Source organism: Peromyscus eremicus, chromosome 8a, assembly GCF_949786415.1.
Source record: "Peromyscus eremicus chromosome 8a, PerEre_H2_v1, whole genome shotgun sequence".
NCBI lineage: Eukaryota > Metazoa > Chordata > Mammalia > Rodentia > Cricetidae > Peromyscus > Peromyscus eremicus.
The window spans coordinates 36,425,705-36,445,112 of NC_081423.1; the positions used below are offsets into that span (position 1 = coordinate 36,425,705).

The following is a 19,408-nucleotide window of genomic DNA, read 5'->3' on the forward strand; positions in this document are numbered from 1 at the left end:
GTTTGTTTTTCCTGGAGACAGGGTTTCTCTGTGTAGCTTTGGAGCCTGTCTCGAAGCTCACTCTGTAGACCAGTCTGGCTTCGAACTCACAGAAATCCACCTGCTTCTGCCTCCTGAGCACTGGGATTAAAGGTGTGCGCCACTATCTCCCAGCTCAGTTTTTCTTTTCTTTGTTGGTTTTTCAAGACAGGGTTTCTCTGGCTGTCTTGGAACTTGATTTGTAAACCAGAGTGGCCTCTAACCCAGAGATCCACCTGCCGCTACCTAGAAAGCGTAGGGATAAAAGACGTGCACTACCATGCCTAAAAACTTTTTCTTAGAAGAGGTCTCTCAATATTACCTACTGTGATCTTGTACTGATAGGATCAAATGCTTCTCATTCCTCAGTCTCCCAAGTAGCTGGGACTATAGGTACGGACCATTACACTTGGCCCTGGAAAAATTCCTTGAAAGACAATCTTCTGAGACTTACTAAGAAGTAAATGGATAGCCAAGCTGGGCGGTGGTGATGGTGGCGGCGGTGGCCGTAGTAGTGGCAGTGATGGTGGTGGCGATGGCGGCGGCAGTGGCGGAGCCAGTACCCAGTCAGCCTTTAATTCCAGCACTTGGGAGGCAGTTCGAGGCCAGCCTGGTCTACAGAGTGAGTTCCAGGACAGGCAGAGAAACCCTGTCTCAAAAAACAAAGGCAAAAAAAAAAAAAAAAAAAAAGTAAATGGATGCTAACCTATATTAAACTCAATTTATAGTTTAAAACTTTAACCGCTGAGAGCTCCATTTATTAAATGTGGTTTTTTTTTGGACTTTAAAGTTAAACACTTAAATATATATCCTAAGAGGAAATAAGCTTTGAACTGAGAATAATAATGTACATAGGGTGTGCGTGTATATATAGGGTGTACTTGTAGATAAGGAAATAAATTGAACCAGTGTAAAAGACTGCTATTCATAGATGGGTTCCCTGCCCCTGGGTAATTATTTAAAATCATCCTAAAGATATGAGAGAAAGCTACACAGAGAAACCCTGTCTCAAAAAAACAAAAAGGAAAAAAAAAAGATACGAGAGAAATGATGCCAAGGTAGTTTAGTGACCTTTTTTTCCAGGCATGCGTTATCTTACGTAATCCCTTCTCATAACTGAATCAGGGCTAATCTATGTGAATAGACTGGAACAAAGGTAACAGGATGTGATGCCATGGTAGGCATTATAACTTCTGCCTTGTCTCTTCAAACACACTCTGTAGGACAGGCCAGTCTCTGAGACATGAGGATACACAAGCAACCGTGGGGAGACACCTCCTGAGGAAGTGCTAAGTCGCCTTACCAGCCCTGACTCATCAGAAATGCCAGAACCACAAGGAAGCCAGTCATCCATGCTCAGTGAAGCTCTAATAACTGTAACCTAAAACCCCAGGCCAGACCTGAATTCCTGACTCACAGAAATTGGGAGATAATAAATACTGTTTTGTTTCACTCCTATTTGTTTTGTTTTTTGACTTTTTGAGACAGGGTTTCTCTGTGTAGCCAATGGCTATCCTAGAACTCGCTCTGTAGACCAGGCTGTCCTCAAACTCAGAGATTGTCTACCTCTGTTTCCCAAGTGCTGGGATTAGAAGTTTGTGCCACCACCGTCCAGCAAATTTTGTTATTAAGCCATTGGGCTTTGCGTAATCTGTTATGCAGTAATAATTTTTTAAAGACTTAATAATGTTTTTGTATTTTGAAGCTCATGGTTATTGAAAAGCTACATTCAGGTTTCTGTTCAAAATTTTTTTGTGAAAGGGTTCTCTTAGCCAATTTACCTAAATTAGCCCCTCCCCTGGTTCAATGCCTTTGCCTTGATTTTCCCTCACTTATACTTGACTATCTGTTATGTGACTGTGTGTGTACGGGGGCGGGGGAGGATATTCACAACTGTGTCTTCTCCATTAATGTGGCCGTTCTACTTTATGAAGATAAGGATTTAGTTTTGCTCACTCGTGCCTCTGAGGCCCTGACTGTTGCCTGGCGTCTAAAGGAGCTCAATGAATCAACTGTTGGCAGAATGAATAAATGGATTAGGACAAAACCATCAGCATTCATATTTGCCTTAGTGTTATTTGGATTCTTAGTTGAATGAGGGAAGCATTTCGTCTGTGAACTTGGTGAACTGACACTAAATGTTGACATTAGAATCCTTATAACAAAACTCCACTTTTATATTTTAATTATCTTTTATGTGTATAGGTGTTTTGCTTGCATGAATGTCTGTGCACTATTGATGTGCCTAGTGCCTCTTCACCCTCCCCTCACCCAACTAGAATTACAAATGCTTTGTGAGCCTCCATGTGGGTACTGGGAATTGAACCCAGGTCTTGTGGAGGAGCAGCCAGTGCTCTTACCTGAGCTATTTTTCTAGCCCCTAAATCTTTCTTTTTAAGAAATGGAAAATAGTGTCAGGCAGTAGTGGAGCATGCCTTTAATCCCAAGAGTTGGGAGGCAGAGGCAAGTGGATCTCTGAGATCCAGGCCAGCCTGGTCTACATAGCAAGTTATAGAACAGCTTGGGCTACACAGGGAAACCCTGTCTCAAAAAAAAGAAATGAAATGAAATGAAAAATAGGACTCTGGATGTGACTCTCTTGGTAGAGTGATTTCCTAGCACTCATGAGGACCTAGCTTTGATCCCCAGCACCTCTTAAATGGAGTGCAGTATTGAGTGATATAGGCAAGAGGATCAAGAGTTCAGAGTTGAGCCTGGTGGTGGTGGTGGTGGTGGTGGTGGTGGTGCACACCTTTAATCTCAGCACAACCAGGCGGGTCTCTGTGAGTTCGAGGCCAGCCTGGTCTACAGAACGAGATCCAGGACAGGCACCAAAGCTACACAGAGAAACCCTGTCTTGAAAAACCAGGAAAAAAAAAAAAAAAGAGTTCAGGGTTGTTCTTGGCTATACAGAGAATTTTCAGGGCCAAATGGGCTACATAAGACCATCTCAAAAATCACAACAAAGACAGTGTTTACAACTGCATTTTCTGTTGATCCACTTTTCTTCAAAGAATAATGGAGTAGATAGCCTATAAACTGCCCTTGGTGATCCCTAACCCCTGACACTTCCAGCCTCTCCCAAATATGACTGGTTTATGCAACCATTAGAATGAAGACATTGAGAATTCTCACAGAATATCCCATCATAGCTGAATTTCTTTTGTGACAAGTTTTCTCTGTATTCTCTGGCTATCCTGGAACTCACTCTGTAGACCAAACTGGCCTAGAACTCAAAGAAATCCACCTGCCTTTGCCTCTGCCTCCAGAGCACTGGGATTAAAGGTATACACTACCACACCCAGCTGAACCAAGTTTCTTATTTTATTTTATTTTTTATTTATATGGGTGCTCTGCATGTATACCTGCATGCTAGAAGAGGGCATCAGATCCTATTATAGATGGTTGTGAGCCACCATGTGGTTGCTGGGAATTGAACTCAGGACCTCTGGAAGAGCAGCCAGTGCTCTTAACCTCTGAGCCATTTCTCCAGCCCCCAAGTTTCTTTACAAAAAGTAAAAAAAGAAAAGGAGGCTGCTAAGTTTCTCTTTCTTTCTTCTTTCTTTCCTTTCTTTCTTTCTTTCTTTTCCTTCCTTCCTTCCTTCTTTCTTTTTCTTCCTCTTCCTCCTCCTCCTCCTCCTCCTCCTCCTCCTCCTCCTCTTCTTGCTCCTGCTCCTCCTCCTTTTTGTGAGACAGGGTCTCATTATGTAGCCCAGGCTACCCTTGAACCCATTATATAGTCCAGGCTGTCCTCAAACTCTCAATTTTCCTGCCTCAGCCAACCAAGTCCTTGGATTACAGGTGTACACCAAAGTTTGCTTCTGAATGACTCATGTGGTAGCCAAACAATGATAGTCATTTACTGATACAGAGTTAATCATTAAATCATGTTGGATTGCAACAGCCAAAAACTACATATCCAGACTGATATGTCTTAATATGGGCAGGCCAAGTTCAAAAGAGTCTGGCAGAGTAGTTAATATAATATTTTTTATAATATGTAATGTAGCCCATCATTGAGGTAATTAAATTGAAATAGCTTTTCGTTTTTTTGGTTTTTTTTTTTCTCTTAAAGACTTGGTCCCAGGTACCTATGATAGAGGATGACCTTGAACTTCTTCTGATCCTTTTGCCTTTACCTTCTGAGTACCTTGGTTGTAGGCAAGTGCCACCACCATAGTCAATGTTGGAGGTAGAACACAGGGTCACCCCCCTCCTGTCCTCTCCCCCAAGGCTAGGCAAGTACTTTCCAAACTGAGCTACATTCCCTAGCCCATTAGATTTATTTTGTAACCAATTTTTATTTTATTAATCTATCATCAACTTAATAAATTGATGGGTGCTACTAGAACTGCTCAGATGTTTGCACAAAGGAAATGTTGAGCTCAAAACGATTGGAGACGCCTTTAATCCCAGCACTCGGGAGGCAGAGCCAGGTGGATCTCTGTGAGTTCGAGGCCAGCCTGGACTACCAAGTGAGTTCCAGGAAAGGCGCAAAGCTACACAGAGAAACCCTGTCTTGAAGAAACCAAAAAAAACCGATTGGAGAATTAGCCACTAAGAGTAGTCTACATAGAACAATACCTGTGAGAATGTTCGCCAAATTAGGAAAATACTAACTCAGTTCAACTGGAAGTGCAGTCTGCTAAATTGTGTTTTTATTTATTGTCTTTAGTTTTATGAGACAAGTTCTCTATGTAGCCCAGGCTGGCCTAAAACATGCAGTAATCATCTTGCCTCAACGCAGCCTCTAAGCACTGGGATTACAGGTATGAGATCACCCTGCCTGGCTAAGATGTGTTACTGTTGATGATACCAGAGGCAGGTGGGTCTCTGTGAGTTTGAGGCCAACCTGGTCTATAGAGCGAGATATAGGACAGGCACCAAAACTACACAGAGAAACCCTATCTCGAAAAACAAAACAAACAAACAAAAAAGATACCGCCAAACTGTATGGAGCAGAAAAAGCTTAGTTGAACAGATTTATGAGGCATCTGATAACACAGGCATTTAAAGGGTGTTATTAAACAATATACTGACAGTGGTCTTTGTGTTCCAGGATTTTTCAAAATTTTTCTTTTGCTCTAAACCAGGGATCATAAGCCTGTAATCCCAGCAGTTGGGAGGTGGAAGCAGGAGGATCAGGAGTTCAAGGCCAGCCTTAGCTACATAACAAGTCTGAGGCCAGCATGAGCTGCATGAGACCCTGCCTCAAAAACCAAAACAAACTTCAAACAAATGAAAGTGATAAGGCTGAGCATACCCTGATTTATCTGTCATACACAGTTTGACGGCACAACAGGGTAAATTATTATTGGGATTGTCTGTACTTAAGGCAAGGGGAGGGTAGATTTTTAGTTTTCTTCATTATTAGCATGCATGTGATGTATGTGTATGTGGGTCCGAATGCCACAGCATGCATGTGGGAATCGTGGGAATCAGAGAACAACTCTGAGGAATTGTTTTTCTTGTCCCACCCTTGCATGGGTTCTGGGATGGATGGAACTTGGGTCTCCTGGCTGTGCAGCAAGCACCTTTACCCAATGAGCCCTTTCAACATCCCTGAAATGGAAACTATGAGCCTGTGGGGGCAATTCCCCTTCAAACAACCACACAGAGACTGGTGTAGCACTTGCTGGCTTCAAACTTGCTATGTGGTAGAAGATGACTTTGAACTCGTGACCTGCCTGCCCATGCCTTCCAAGTGCTGGGTTGCAGAACTGCACCACCATGCCCTGTTTGTGAATTTCATTTGTTGGAGTAGAATAAGCATAAAGCTTACCCTGTTCATCTTTTGCTTTTCTCTGTTTTTGTCTGTGGCACTGGGGATCACACTGGGGGCCTTGTATGTTCATGCACTGGCTTCCCCAGGGAGCTGCATCCTCAATCCTATCTTCTCTCTTCTTTTCCCTCTGTTTTTCCACGTGCAGTTCAGCTGTATGAAGCCATTCATGTCACTTTGAAACCATCTTCTCCATCTCCATCATCTGTCTCTGGAGATCTTTCCATTTGGCAAAACTGCCGCTCTATACCTATTTTAAAAGTCTCCCATTCCTCTCTTGTCCAGTCACTGCAGCAGCCATTCTGTTTTCAGTTTCTGCAAACTTGACTACTCTTGCTACTTCAGCTAAGTGGAAGCAAACAGTGGTTGGTTTTCCTGTGACTGGTTTAATTCATTTTGCATAATGTCTTCTTCACGTTCACCCATCTGGTAGTAGCACAAGTCAAATTCCTTCCCCTTTTAAGGTTGAATGGCAGTGTGTTGTATCGTGTAACACACTTTGTTCATTCATTTACCTACTGCTAGACACTTGGTTACTTCTGCTTTTTGGCAATTGTAAATAATGTGAGATCTGAAACTCTTAGGAGAACTACCACACCACTGTTACCAGACACTCAATAATTGTGGAAATTAGCTTCCGCTGAAAATGTGATCACACTTTTTAAGGTGTTCAGTCTACAAATCAAAATATTCCTCTGTGAAGCTTTTGCAGAAGAAATGTCATTGCAGCAACTAATCAGTTTAAATTACAGGACCACTGGGTTGCTACATGTACTTCTTTCCCAGTTAAAAACAAGAATACGACCATTGCCACACATTTGCAGCAGGCTTATTTCCAGAGTCCACACTACAGTATACATTGCCTGCTTTGGACTTCAGGCATAAAGGATGTGGAGACTGGAGAATCAGAAGTTCAAGGTTTTTGGGAGCTACATAATGAATTTGAGGCTAACTTGGGCTACATGAGACCTTGTCTCACAGAACCAGAAAAAAATCCATTTAGCTATATGATTAAGGCTCTCTCACTCCGTCTTTAAAGATTTTTATTATTATTATTAGTGATGTATAGGTGTGTGTATCTGTATGAATGCTGATGCTCTCACCCTTCACATCACATCAGATCCCCTGGAGCTGGAGTTACAGATAATGAGCCACCTGATGTGGGTGCTGGGAACTGAACCTAGGTCGTCTGGAAGAGCCCACAGTACTCTTAACCTCTGAGCCCTCCCCCACTTTTTTTTTTCCTGATCCCAGGAGCAAACAATGATGTGATTCTGAAGAAGACTATAAAATGGAATTATGTACCTAAGTGGAAATATATCAACTGGAAATATGTCGCAAGTGGTTCCATGGACTTGGCCGGTATTTCACTCCTGTGATTGTCCACTGCTGGCTGGCTTGTTTATGTCTCATTACTTTGGTTTGCTCCTTAAGAGGTTTCCTGTTTGTGTTATGACTAGCCTACTGTTCATGTACAAGGTCAAGAACCTTTGACTGCTTCCGTGTTACTCCTGTGACCTCTCAGCCATCTCTCCAGCTCCTCCCACCCAGTTTTCAATTGGAGTTGATCACTTTTCCATGTAACACGTGCTGACAGAGAAGAGTGTAAGAGAGTTGGAAAATTGTCTTTCAAGCAAGACACATGCTCAGCATTGTATGCTATTGGGTTAATAGTAGATACCTGGTGACTTATTTTTGTATGTAAAACTATTTCAGAAGTAAAATGCAGAAGTTGTCTATGCTCCTGTGAATAACCAGTCATCCATGCTTCTGTAAGCAACCCTAAATTAACCTCACTAGGTCTGTCTGTCACACCCCCCCCCACACACAAAAGGCTATGAAAATAAGAGGGGAGACTAATTGAGAAAAGTCAGTTAGTAAGAGGGGAAGGGTAACTAAAGTGGGTATATGGATGAATATGATCAAATATATTATTTCCACGAATGAAAACATCACAATGAAGCCCATCATTATATATAATTAATAAATGCTAATAAAAAATATAGTGCTGGGCATGTAGCTCAGTAGGTAGAGTGCCTGCCTAGCATGCAGGAAGCCCTGGGTTACAGCCCCAGTGCATCAACAGGGAGTAGGGTTATGACTCTGGGGGAGTCAGTTTTCTTTCTGTGTTCACACAGGTGGGTTCCAGGGACTGAACTCAGGTTGCCAGACTTTCTCAGCAAGCTCCTTTACCCACTGAGCCATTTTGTTGGCCTTCCTTTTTTGCTGTGTTTTTGAGACAAGATCTTGACCTGTGACCCTGGCTGGTCTCTTACTCAGTACTCCAGGATGGCCTCATACAGCAAGCCTCCTGCCTCAGTCTCCTGAGTACTGGGATTATAGCTATGAATAAACCACCTCTCTGGCCTTAAAATCACTTTTGCTGATAGGAAACATTTTCTTTGAATCATAATTAGTGACATGTTTTCACCTGGTAAAAACTATTTCATTTTACTCAGTAGTAATACTGAATTACCAAATTTAATTAACTATCATATTTTGTATTTACCAGTACAGATTTTATGGAACTGTTCCTACTATATATAATTAGCTGCATAAAATCCTTGGGTTTTCCACTTGGCTTTAAAAGTTTAAAATGTTTCAAAGTAATTTCATGTGTGTGTTGTATGCGCATATATGTGTGGCCAAAGGAGGGTTGCTGGTATCATTTTCAGCCTTCTTATTTTGAGGCAGGGCCTCTTGTGGTACCCAGCACTCCTGTTTTGGTTGTGAGCCTAAGCATTTAATGGCTGGGCCATCTCTCCGGCCCTGGAGTTCGTGGTTTTTAACTAAACTGGCTGTCGGCCAGCGTGTCCCAGAAGTCCTCTCAGCCTCACCTGTCTCTGTGCTAGGATTACAGTCGTTGGTCGGACCATACTTGGCTTTGACATGAACTCTGGGATCTGAACTTCCATGTTTATGATTGTACAGCAAGTGCTCCTGAGCTCTCTCTCCAGCTCCTGTGAAATATTTTAGACCCAAAGTGCGTGATGATTCATGCCTGTAATTCTGACACTTGCCAGGCTTAAGAGGACTGTCACAAGTCAGAGGCGAGCCTGGAGCACATAATAAATTCCACACCTTTCTGAGCTTCAGAATGAAACTGTGTCTCAGTAAGATAAAAAAGAGAGCTGACAATACAATTCACCATCACACACATGCACACATGTAAGATAAAGCGATAAAAAATTAAAGAGACAACTTTGGGCCTGCAAGATGACTCAGTGGCACTTGCTCAAGCCTGACATCCTGAGTTCCATCCTTGGGACCCACACGGTAGAAAGAGAGAACTGACCATTGCAAGCTGTCCTTTGCTCTCCACACATATATACACACACAGACACGCACAGAAAAGAAATGCTTTTATTTTTTAAAGTTGCTCCCAGATTTACTGAAAACATTACAGAATAGACCCAAACAGCTCCATGTGGTATTTCGAAATTCATCCCAACTGTAGGTAGGCTAAGTGACCTGAAGGCTGGAGACTGCCAAATCACTTCAGCATTTCCTTGGAGTCAGGACCTACCTCAATTATCTCCTGATCTAGGGCTGAGATCTCAGGAACGTAATTATCTCTCCTCTCTCTCTTCCTCCTCCTGCAACCTGACAGAGCTCCCTCTCGAAGAAGGAGCTCTCTAAATCCACTTCATCAGATGCTTGACATAGCTAGCTACCCTATTACAGTTTCTTTTCTTCGTAACTTTTTTTTTTATTTTATGTGTATTAGTGTTTTGCCTGCAGGTATGTCTGTGGGAGGGTGTCAGGTCCCCTGGAACTGGAGTCACAGACGGTGTGAGCTGCCCTGTGGGTGCTGGGAAGTGAACTCAGGCCCCCCACCCCATGTTCTCACAGTGAGCCATCTCTCCAGCCCCATTATGAGTTCCTTGGGGGGTAATGGTGATCTTCTTGCTTGTTGGAATGGAAGTCGGTAACCAGGCTCATGCTGGAAATCTCAATGATGATTCAGGCTCAGGTCGGACTTCTCAATGATGACACAGTCTTGGTGCAAACTCATAGGACGTAGTTTTTTTTTTTTTTTTTTTTTTTTAGAAAAAAAATTGTAGAAGAAAATAGTACTGAAAATTTTAGACCTTTCAGAAAATATGCTGACCCTGATGGCCAAATAAAGATAATGCGGAGAGAAAGAGAGGAAAGGTCTAAAGATAAGATCTGTGTCACCTCTCAGAAATCAGAAACAGATGGAAGAGCACCAGCAAATTAGGGTGAAAAGCAGCAGGCAGGCAATTGGGGGGGGGCAACAAAAAACAAACACCCCCCCACAGAGTGTGGCACTCAGGCAGAACGGAGAGAAAGGGAGAGCTCAGAAGAGGAGAGGAACGGAGTCCCCTTCCCCTGAGCCTACTTAATCCTCTCATGGGCTGAGAGTCAAGAATTTTGTCACAGATAACAAAACTCACTATTGAGATTGTGTAACAGAGACATTTCTTTTTTAAATGAGTCTTTTTAGTTTGAGATTTTTTTGTTTTTTTCTTGTTTTGAAACAGAGTCTCACTTTGTATCCCTGGCTGTCCTGGAACTCACTATGCAGATCAGGCTGATCTCAAACTCATAGGACCCTCATGCCTCTGCCTCCTGAGGGCTGGGAGGCACTTGGCAAGCCTTGGCACACAAGAGGGTTAAAACAGCAGTAATCATATTTAAGGCCTAATCGCATATGATGTTTGAGTTTAATTTTATGACTCTCCCAGTTGTGACCTTGTAATTTTCTAAAAATCTCACAATGGAGATGGCAAACTTTATGATTAAAACACTTCTGAACTGTGACCTAGTATGGTAAGGGATTCCTCAGACTTCTGTGACCTATGGATTGTTGTTTTTTAGATTTTATTTTATTTTATTTTATTTATTTTTTTGCCATTGAATGTTCTGCCTGCATGTATGTCTGTGCACTACAAGCCCACCTGGTGCCCATGGAGGCCAGAAAAGGGTGTCAGATTCCCTGGAACTGGAGTGACAGTTGTGAGCTGCCCTGTGGGTGTTTGAAACCAAACCTGAGTCTTCTGCAAAGAGCAGCAAGTGATCTTAATGGTTAAATCATTCTGCAGCCCAGGTCTGTAGCTTTATCTTATCAGCCTTTATCCATATCCACAGCACCTCAGGAACCGGCCTAGGATCTGATTAACTAAAAGAAACAAAGTTCCTTAGAAACCTTTTAAACAATGTATCTTCAGAGGCTGACAAGATTGTGTATGTGGCCACTGATAAAACACTTAAAAGCTGGGCGTGGTGGGATACAATTGTAATCCTAGCACTTAGAGAACATAGAGGCAAAGAGGTTAGGCGTTCAGGGCCAGCCTGGACTGTATTAGACTCTATTTCAAAGAAACAAAACCTTTTTCAATGAACTCACTAACTTGACTCTGAACTGACTCATCCTGAAATTCGCTTTGTTGGGCGGAGGAGGTGAAGGTGTGTCTCATGTGCCCTAAATTGGCCCTGAACTTACTCTGTACCTGAAAATAAACTTAAATTCCTGATCCTTGCCAGGCGGTAGTGGTACATGCCTTTAATCCTAGCACTTGGGTGGCAGAGGCAGGTGGATCTCTGTGAATTCGAAGCCAGGCTGGTCTACAGAGTTCCAGGACATCGGGGGCGACACAGGGAAACCCTGTCTTGAAAAACCAATCAGCCAAACAACCAACCAACTCCTGATCTTTTTACCTCCACATCTGAGTGCTAAGATTGTAGGCATGTAATGCCACACTTGCTTTGTGCAGTGTGGGAATGGAACCCATGATTTTCATGAGCGGCAAGCACTCTTCTACCAGCTGAAGTACATCCCAGTCTCCTGAAAGTGTTCTCCACAAAAAAAGGAGAAAAGAAGAAGAAGAAGAAGAAGAAGAAGAAGAAGAAGAAGAAGAAAAGAAAAAAGCATGGTAAAGACTGGAGAATGACTCAGTAGTTAAGAGCACTTACTGCTCTTGCAGAGGACCCAAGTTCAGTTCCCAGCACCCACATAGGGCATCTCACACCCACCTGTAACTCCAGGGGACCCGATACCCTCTTCTGGTCTCTGGGGTGCTACTCTCACTGCACTAACCCACACAGAAGCACACCCCCATACCATACATATAATTAAATTTAAAGAATTGAAGAATATGGGGGTGCATGCCTTTTGTTCCAGGACTCAGGAGGCAGAGGCAGGCAGATCTCTGTGAGTTTGAGGCCAGCCTGGTCTACCTGGTGAGTTCTGGGCAAGCCAGGGCCACATAGTGAGAATCTGTCTCTAAAACACAAGTATTTGTGTGTTGTTATTGCATGTGTTACAGGAGCCACAGGGCATGTATAGATACCGGAGGATGACTCTTGGGACTCTGTCTTCTCCCACCTAGGGCTTCTGGAACAGAAATCATATTGTCAGGCTTCTACTCACCAAGCCATCTCACTGGCCCATGTATTTTATCTTTAAAAAAACAAAACAGAATAGTAGGATTCTCTTCCTTTTTATACTGCAGAGGTACTAGGGGTTTGTGGTGCTAGGGATTGGACCCAGAGCCGCGTGTGTGCTAAGCAAGAGCCTTCCCACTACACCCCACCCCAGACTACCCAAGCCTGTTGGAACACAGTTGGTGCCACTACAAACCCCAGCTACTGAACATGGAGCTGCAAGACTGGACATTTACCCTGCTGGGTTTGGGTCTTGCCTTGGTCTGATCTTTCCTCGCTGTTTTCCTATTCCCCACTTTTGGAATGTGAATGCTTTCTCCACTCCATTGTACAACGGAAGTATGTAACTTGTTTTTCATTTTACAGGAGCACCTAGGAAGACTGCCTTGAGTATCAGATCTTTGAACAATGTTAGGACTGTTAAGCCAAGCATAACAGTGCACATCTGCAACCCCAGCACAGGGGAGGCAAAGGCCATTCTCAGCTACACAGTGGGTTCTAGGCTCTCCTGAGCTAGGTAAGACTCTGTCTCCCAAGGGTTGGGTGGGTATCATCACACCAGGCTGTGTTAATTTTTATCGTTAACTTGATTAGATTAAGAAATGCCCGGGACATTTTTGAGGTACTTTGGGTGTGTCAGTGTCTGGTGTTTCCAGAGATAATTAACTGAGGAACAAGAACCTTTCTCAGGTCTGGTAGTGGTGGCACAGATTTTTTAATCCAGGCACTCAGGAGGCAGAGGCAGGGAGATCTCTGAGGCCAGGCTGGTTTAAAGAGTGAGTTCCAGGACCGCCAAGAAAGAAATCTATTTCAAAAAATAAAAGATAAAAATTTAAGGACTCTAGGATATATTTAGTGTTTGTTTTTTGAGACAGGGTCTCACTATCTAGCTTTGACTGGCCTGGAGCTGGATATGCGTGTAGTTCTGGCTGACCTCAAACTCACATCGATACTCCTACCTCTCCCTCCAGAATGCTGGGATTAAAAGTGTGTGCCACAGCCGGGCGGTGGTGGCGCACGCCTTTAATCTCAGCACTCGGGAGGCAGAGATAGGCGGATCTCCGTGAGTTTGAGGCCAGCCTGGGCTACCAAGTGAGTTCTAGGAAAGGCGCAAAGCTACACAGAGAAACCCTGTCTCGAAAAAAAAAAAAAAAATGTGTGCCACCGGGCCAGGCCTATTTAGTGTTTTTGAGACGTGGCCTAGAACTCAGTGTGTAGTTGAGATCGGACACCCAAATTGTGAGATTACCAACTATGAAAACTTTAATTTAAAAATAACGAGTGAAACGTTTCAAGGTGTTAGTGGTGGAGAATCTTCACGAGGTGCCATCAAATAAACAAAGCAAGTTAGGTGACCTGTGACACCAATGGCAGGATTGTATGTTTTTCAGATCAACACGGAGAGGCCACCTTTCTTGCAGTACCATTACTGGGTTCCAGGAGACCTTAAACCTTCTCTATCTAATCACCGATCTCAATTAAATTAGGTCTTGTCCCGACTGGCAGAATGTTGAGCGGTGATGGAGTATTCAGAAAGGCTGTGTGTGTGTGTGTGTGTGTGTGTGTGTGTGTTCGCTCTCGCCTGTTGTGTCGACAGGGTTTTGTTAGCAGCTCAGACCGGCCCCGAGTCCACTAAGAAGCCCACAGAGGCCGAATTCGTGGCGATCCTGCTGGCCGCGGCCGCCCGAGTGCTCGAACTACACGCCTGCCACGACGCCAGGCTTCCCGATGGTTTTTTTTTTTTCTTTTTTAGATGATGCAGGGGGCCCGGCTCATCCTCCCCCACTAAAGTCACACGCAGCTGTGGACGACGTGCTGCGGACATCCACGTCACCCTTCCCTCCCCAGCCCTGCGGAGCGCTGCGGGACTCGGGCGGCCGGGGGCCGGGCCTTCACCTGAGCCCCAGAACCGGTCGACCCGGCTGCGCCCCGCCCCGCCCCGCCCCGCCCCGGGGCGCCACCCTAGCGGGCTGCGCAGGAGGGCGTGTGCCGGGAGCCGGGTTCGATCGTTCGGTCGGCCGGCCGGCCTGACGCGGGCGCCGCTCCCGCAGAACCCGCTGCGGCCTGTCCCCTTAGGCCGCGGGGCCCAGGCGGGCGTCCCGCACGTCAGTCCGCACGTCAACTCCGCGGGCGACGCCGGGCGAGCCAGCAAGCCAGCAGGCAGCCCCCGCTCGGCCTGCGGGAGGGGCGCGGCCCGGTCACGTGACTCTCGCAGCCGCCCCGGCCCCGGTCACATGGGCCGCAGCCACTGCGTCAGTCACAGTGCGGGCTGCGGGAGTCGAGTCGCCGCCGCCGCCGCCGCCGCCGCCGCCGCCCCCAGCGGACGGGGCGGGGATCTCGGTGCCAGGGCCCCCCGTCAGCCCGCCCCCGCCGCCCCCGCCGCCCCCGCCGCCGCCGCCGCCGCCGCCGCCGCCGGCTCAGTCACCCGTCTCGGGCTCGGCCGGGCCGTCATGGAGCGGGGCGGAACCCCGGCGTCCTCCGAGTGAGGTGCGCCGCCGGCGCTCACCCGCGGCCTCGGGATCCGCCGCTGCCCCTCGCCCTTGGCAGCCGGTCGCCGCCTCCTGGGCGGGCCCGAATGCTCGTCCCGTGAAGGTGCAGGCCGGGCGCTGCCGCCGCCGCCGCCGCCGCCACCGCCGCCGCCGCCGCCGCCGCCGCCGCCGCCGCGGTCGGGAGATGGTTCGGGCCTAGCGGAGCGGGGACTGGAGGTGAGAAGCCGCCTGACAGACCGACTGACTGACTGACGTCTGACTGAGGCGCGGCCGCGCCACGAGGAAGGCGAGGCTCGGGCCGCGGACGCCCGCGGAGACCCTCGGGGCGGGCGGGCGGGGGGGAGGGGGGTGCGCGCTGGATCCTGCTTTGCGCGCTGTCGTCTCGTCCCACTTTCAGAAATACATTTCAAACAAGGGAAAAAAAAATCAGTAAATAAAGGCCAACCCATTCCCAACCAACATTCTAGACGACCATCTTCTGGCCGTTTCTACCCCCCCTCCCCCTCCCCGTTCCCCTCCCCCTCCCCCACGTCGTCCCTTCCTCCATTCCTCTCCCGGATTCGGTCGGCGGATTCATCCCTTGAAAAACTGATGCTTCATCCGACTCAAGTCATTCCTACTTAGAGAGAAAAATAGGCCCGGATTCTGGCTATCATCTCTCTGCTAGTTCTCGCCTTCCTTCTCGCGATCCTGCGCACCTCCCCCCACCCCCGCTCCCCCATCTCCCCTCCACCGAAAGAAAAAAAAAAGGGGGGGGACGGAATTTCCGTCCTTGATTGTCGATGGGGTTTGACTGAAAATTTGGGGACCTGGGTTAGGATAGGAGAAACCCTCCTTCCCAGTCGGAACGGGCCTGGTACCTGACGATCGCGATGGCTGGGCTTTGCGTATTGGTGTTTAGGCCTCTCCTCCAGCTGCCTGTGCTCAGGGTTAATCTCGTAATTGACGTCAGTGCTTTGTTCCATCCACTTTGCTGTTGCTTCCACTCTCTGAGAACCGATCGTGGGGTACAGGAGTCCAGGCTGTGTGTTGGGGGGGTGCCCTTCTCAGCCATTTCATTCACAGATGACACCTTTCCAGGGAGTCGAGAGTCCTGATCTGAAAATGGTTGTGAGTGAAGTTCGAACTAGGACGCAGAGTTCGATTCAGGGTTCTCCCGAGATTCGTCAGTTGCAAGTCAGAATTCTGCTTTTTTTCTTCCCCGCTGAGATTTTAAACTGAAGCTAGCCCCCTTTCCAGTGCCGGGATCTAAGCCTTAGGTGCCCGTGAATAGGCTGTTTGTGTGACATTTAAAATGTGTGCTTTTTGTGGGCATGAGAGGGGAGGCTCAGATCGTGAAACGCTTCAAGCTTTGTTTCCATATTGATTCTCTGAAGCTTTACAGAATCTTTTGTTTTGACTTATCGAAGTCCTTTTAACTTTTCAAAATTGAAATGTTTATGAGATCCTTCTTAATTCGAGATTTGATGAGAAGCTGATGTGGTTCGAGAGAGAGTCTAGAATCATCATCTTTGGTCGTATACACATAAAGAAGTGTTGGCAAGTGGCCACTTGGTTTTTAACAAAGCTGGCTTCTTCAACTTCTTCAGGTTTATGTTCCTTATTCATCACTTCATTTCTCAGTCTCCAAACAAAAAGTCTCCAAAAGTTGTTTTTAACTGCCTTTCATGATGAACTTCCTGAGAACCTAGAAGTAGTCTTTTTAAAAAATGAATTAATACCAGCAGCTGTCATGTTTGTGGTCATTTGCAGGCTGATTTTTGTTAGCTCAGTAGGAACAGTAGGTACATTTTACTTTAGGTAAAATTTTGCTTCATGTGGAGACAAGGTAGGGTGTCTTGAGAATAGCCGATAGCCAAATCATTACAGGTTGGTTGGGATGGGCTTGGCTGTGTGTGGTTTGGACCGAGCTGGACAGTTTGGGGGTGTAAGGTGACTACGGTGCTTTGGTGAAGCTGTGTGGTTAATTCCTAAGAAGAGAATATTTTTATTTCAGTTAATGTTCTACTTGTCAGAATCTCACATTGAGATTTATGCATTCTCTTCTATATTCAAGTTACTGTATCCCTTTTGGGATAGTGAATCCACTTGTGGGGTGTACTTTTCTTAAAGGTCTATTGTCTTTAGAATGAGTACCATGTTTATTCTCTTTATCCTCTCCAATGTTTTATGCAATTAGATGGAATTTGATAGCATTTTGAAGTTGAAATTGTTTATCTGTCTGATCTAAGATTTTACAGATAACCTAAAGTTATGTAAGCAATGAGCAGTATTTGAAAGGGGGAAAATGGGGATCAGCTTCAGAAAATGCTATAGAAGATGAAGACTGCTAGACTTTATGGATCTTCCTTTTTTTGAGGTGGTAAGGTAGAAGTCATGGTTTTATGTATACCTGATAGGAACAAAGAAAACAAGTATTTAACAGGTATTTTTTTCTTTTTTGACTATCTACTGGCCTAGAATGGAGTAAAAAAATGTATGAAACCTTCCCCTTTCTTTGTAGTACCTTTCATAAAAAATTAAAGTTTTTTTTGTTTTGTTTGTTTTTGAGACAGGGTCTCACTTTATGTTTCTGACTGGATTGGAATTTGCTGTGTAGACTAGGCTGGACTTGAACTCATAGAGATCCACCTGCCTCTGCCTCCCAAGTGCTGAGATTAAAGGTATGTGCCATTACACTTGGCTTCAAAGAGGTATATTCTTAAGTATTGAAGGCACAACCCGAACCCAGAAGCCTCAGATTGGTAGCTGTTTCCTTTGGCCTCCCAGATTGCCCGGGATTACAAGCATTCTCCACTATGCCTGACTTCTGGGGTTTTTTGTTTTGCTGACTCTATTCCACATACATTCTAGATAAAAATCTTTGGTGCTTATTATAAAGGTTTCACAGCTTTCTGTAACCCTCATATTTTTACTGTTTCCTTTTTCATTTCCCCTGATAAATTGAAACAATGATTCCATTTCTGGGAGGGTGTTTGCCTCTCTCTCAGTTATTGTGAAATACGTTGTAGTTAAAGGTTCAAGACTGATTAGCTACATTTCCCTGTTGTTACTTTGTAACTTTCTCCTTTGTTTCAATATCCTACTCCCTGTTTTAACTCTGTATCCATCTTGGTTATTTGAAGAAATGCGCTGTCTAGTACATGGATTAGCAATAATAAATATCCCTGTTAATTTTTTTAAATTATTTTTTGGTTTTTTGAGACAGGGTTTCTCTGTGTAACAGTTGTGGCTGTCCTGGAACTTCTTTGTGGACCAGGCTGGCCTAGAACACTCTGAGATCCACCTGCCTCTGCTTCCCAAGTGTTGCTCGGACTAAAGGTGTATGCCAATGCTACCTGGCCAATATTCCTGTTGTTAATTCTTGCCTTATCAACCTGATCCGTTTTGTCTTGATATTAATTTTCACTGGAATTTCAGTGCTACTGACATACAGAGAGAGGAAGAGCTAAGCAAATTTAGTACCATAATATTCTAGAGTATTTTAATGTTGGAATTACTTTTTATCTTATTTTTTAAGGTTTTTAAAAAATTTTGAGAGAGTCTCATGTAGTTGTCTTCAAACTGGTGCTGGCCTTGACTTAGTTAATTTCTCTCTCTCTCTCTCTCTCTCTCTCTCTCTCTCTTTCTTTCTTCCCTTGATTTCTCAAGACAGGTTTTCTCTAACCACCCTGTCTTTCCTTGAACTTCCTTTGTAGACCAGACTGGCTTTGAACTCACAGAGATCTGCCTACCTCTGCCTCCCTAATGCTGGGATTAAAGGACTGCGCCATCACTGCCCGGCTTGTTTGTTTTTCTGAGTATCACAAAAGTTTATTTAGCAAAAAGTTTCATAGGAAAATGTACACGACCCAATTCTACATCACAGTCAAACAGGCCCTTTGGGGAGGGATATGTACTCCTAGGCTGCACAGCCGTTGTTGAAACTCTTTCCAAGGCTTCTAACGTGATGATGCTGTTTCCTTGAATGACCACCATCCCAATGTTATTTTGTTGCCCACTAGTCACCATCTCAACACTCCTCAATTACAAGATTCACAAAGGGATCAAAACCCGATAGAAGTCCTTGTACATGTCTGCCACTATTTAACTTCAATGGTACTTTCTTGTCCATAAATTTCTTCAGTTTGGGAGGGTTCATGGCTGCTTCAGTTTGAGAGTGGCTTCATGGCTGCCCCTTAGCGGACTTGGCATAATGAGTGAGTGGGTGGCCTGGTCTAAAATTTCCCATCCTCTTGCATCCATCTCTTAAATGCTGGGATTTCTGTGGACCAGTATGTTTTAAGTTTTAAGATTTTTTTTTTGAGACAGAGTTTCTCTGTGTAGTTATCTTATTTTTTTTTTAAATTATGTATTTATTATGTATACAGCATGTATGACTGCAGGCCAGAAGAGGGCACCAGACCTCATTACAGATGGTTGTGAGCCACCATGTGGTTGCTGGGAATTGAACTCTAGAAGAGCAGTCAATGCTCTTAACCTCTGAGCTATCTCTCCAGCCCTAGTTATCTTATTTTTAAAATTTATTTTTTTTTGGTTTTTTGAGACAGGGTTTCTCTGTGTAGCTTTGCGCCTTTTCCTGGAACTCACTTGGTAGCCCAGGCTGGCCTCGAACTCACAGAGATCCGCCTGGCTCTGCCTCCCGAGTGCTGGGATTAAAGGCGTGCGCCACCACCGCCCGGCAGAATTTTTTAAAAATTTTGAGAGGGTC

General features: G+C 45.2%; 1 protein-coding gene and 1 pseudogene across 1 annotated transcript in view; one reads left to right on the top strand and one right to left on the bottom strand.

Moving 5' to 3' along the window:
* The first annotated feature begins 14,830 nt into the window (after positions 1-14,830).
* Aff4 (ALF transcription elongation factor 4) overlaps positions 14,831-19,408 on the top strand; it is a 70,764-nt gene continuing 66,186 nt past the window's right edge. Inside the window, exon 1 of the mRNA XM_059270541.1 lies at positions 14,831-14,913. The gene's annotated coding sequence lies outside the window, so the exon portion shown is untranslated. The remainder of the gene's footprint in view (positions 14,914-19,408) is intronic.
* On the bottom strand, positions 18,511-18,817 carry LOC131916965 (small nuclear ribonucleoprotein G-like; annotated as a pseudogene).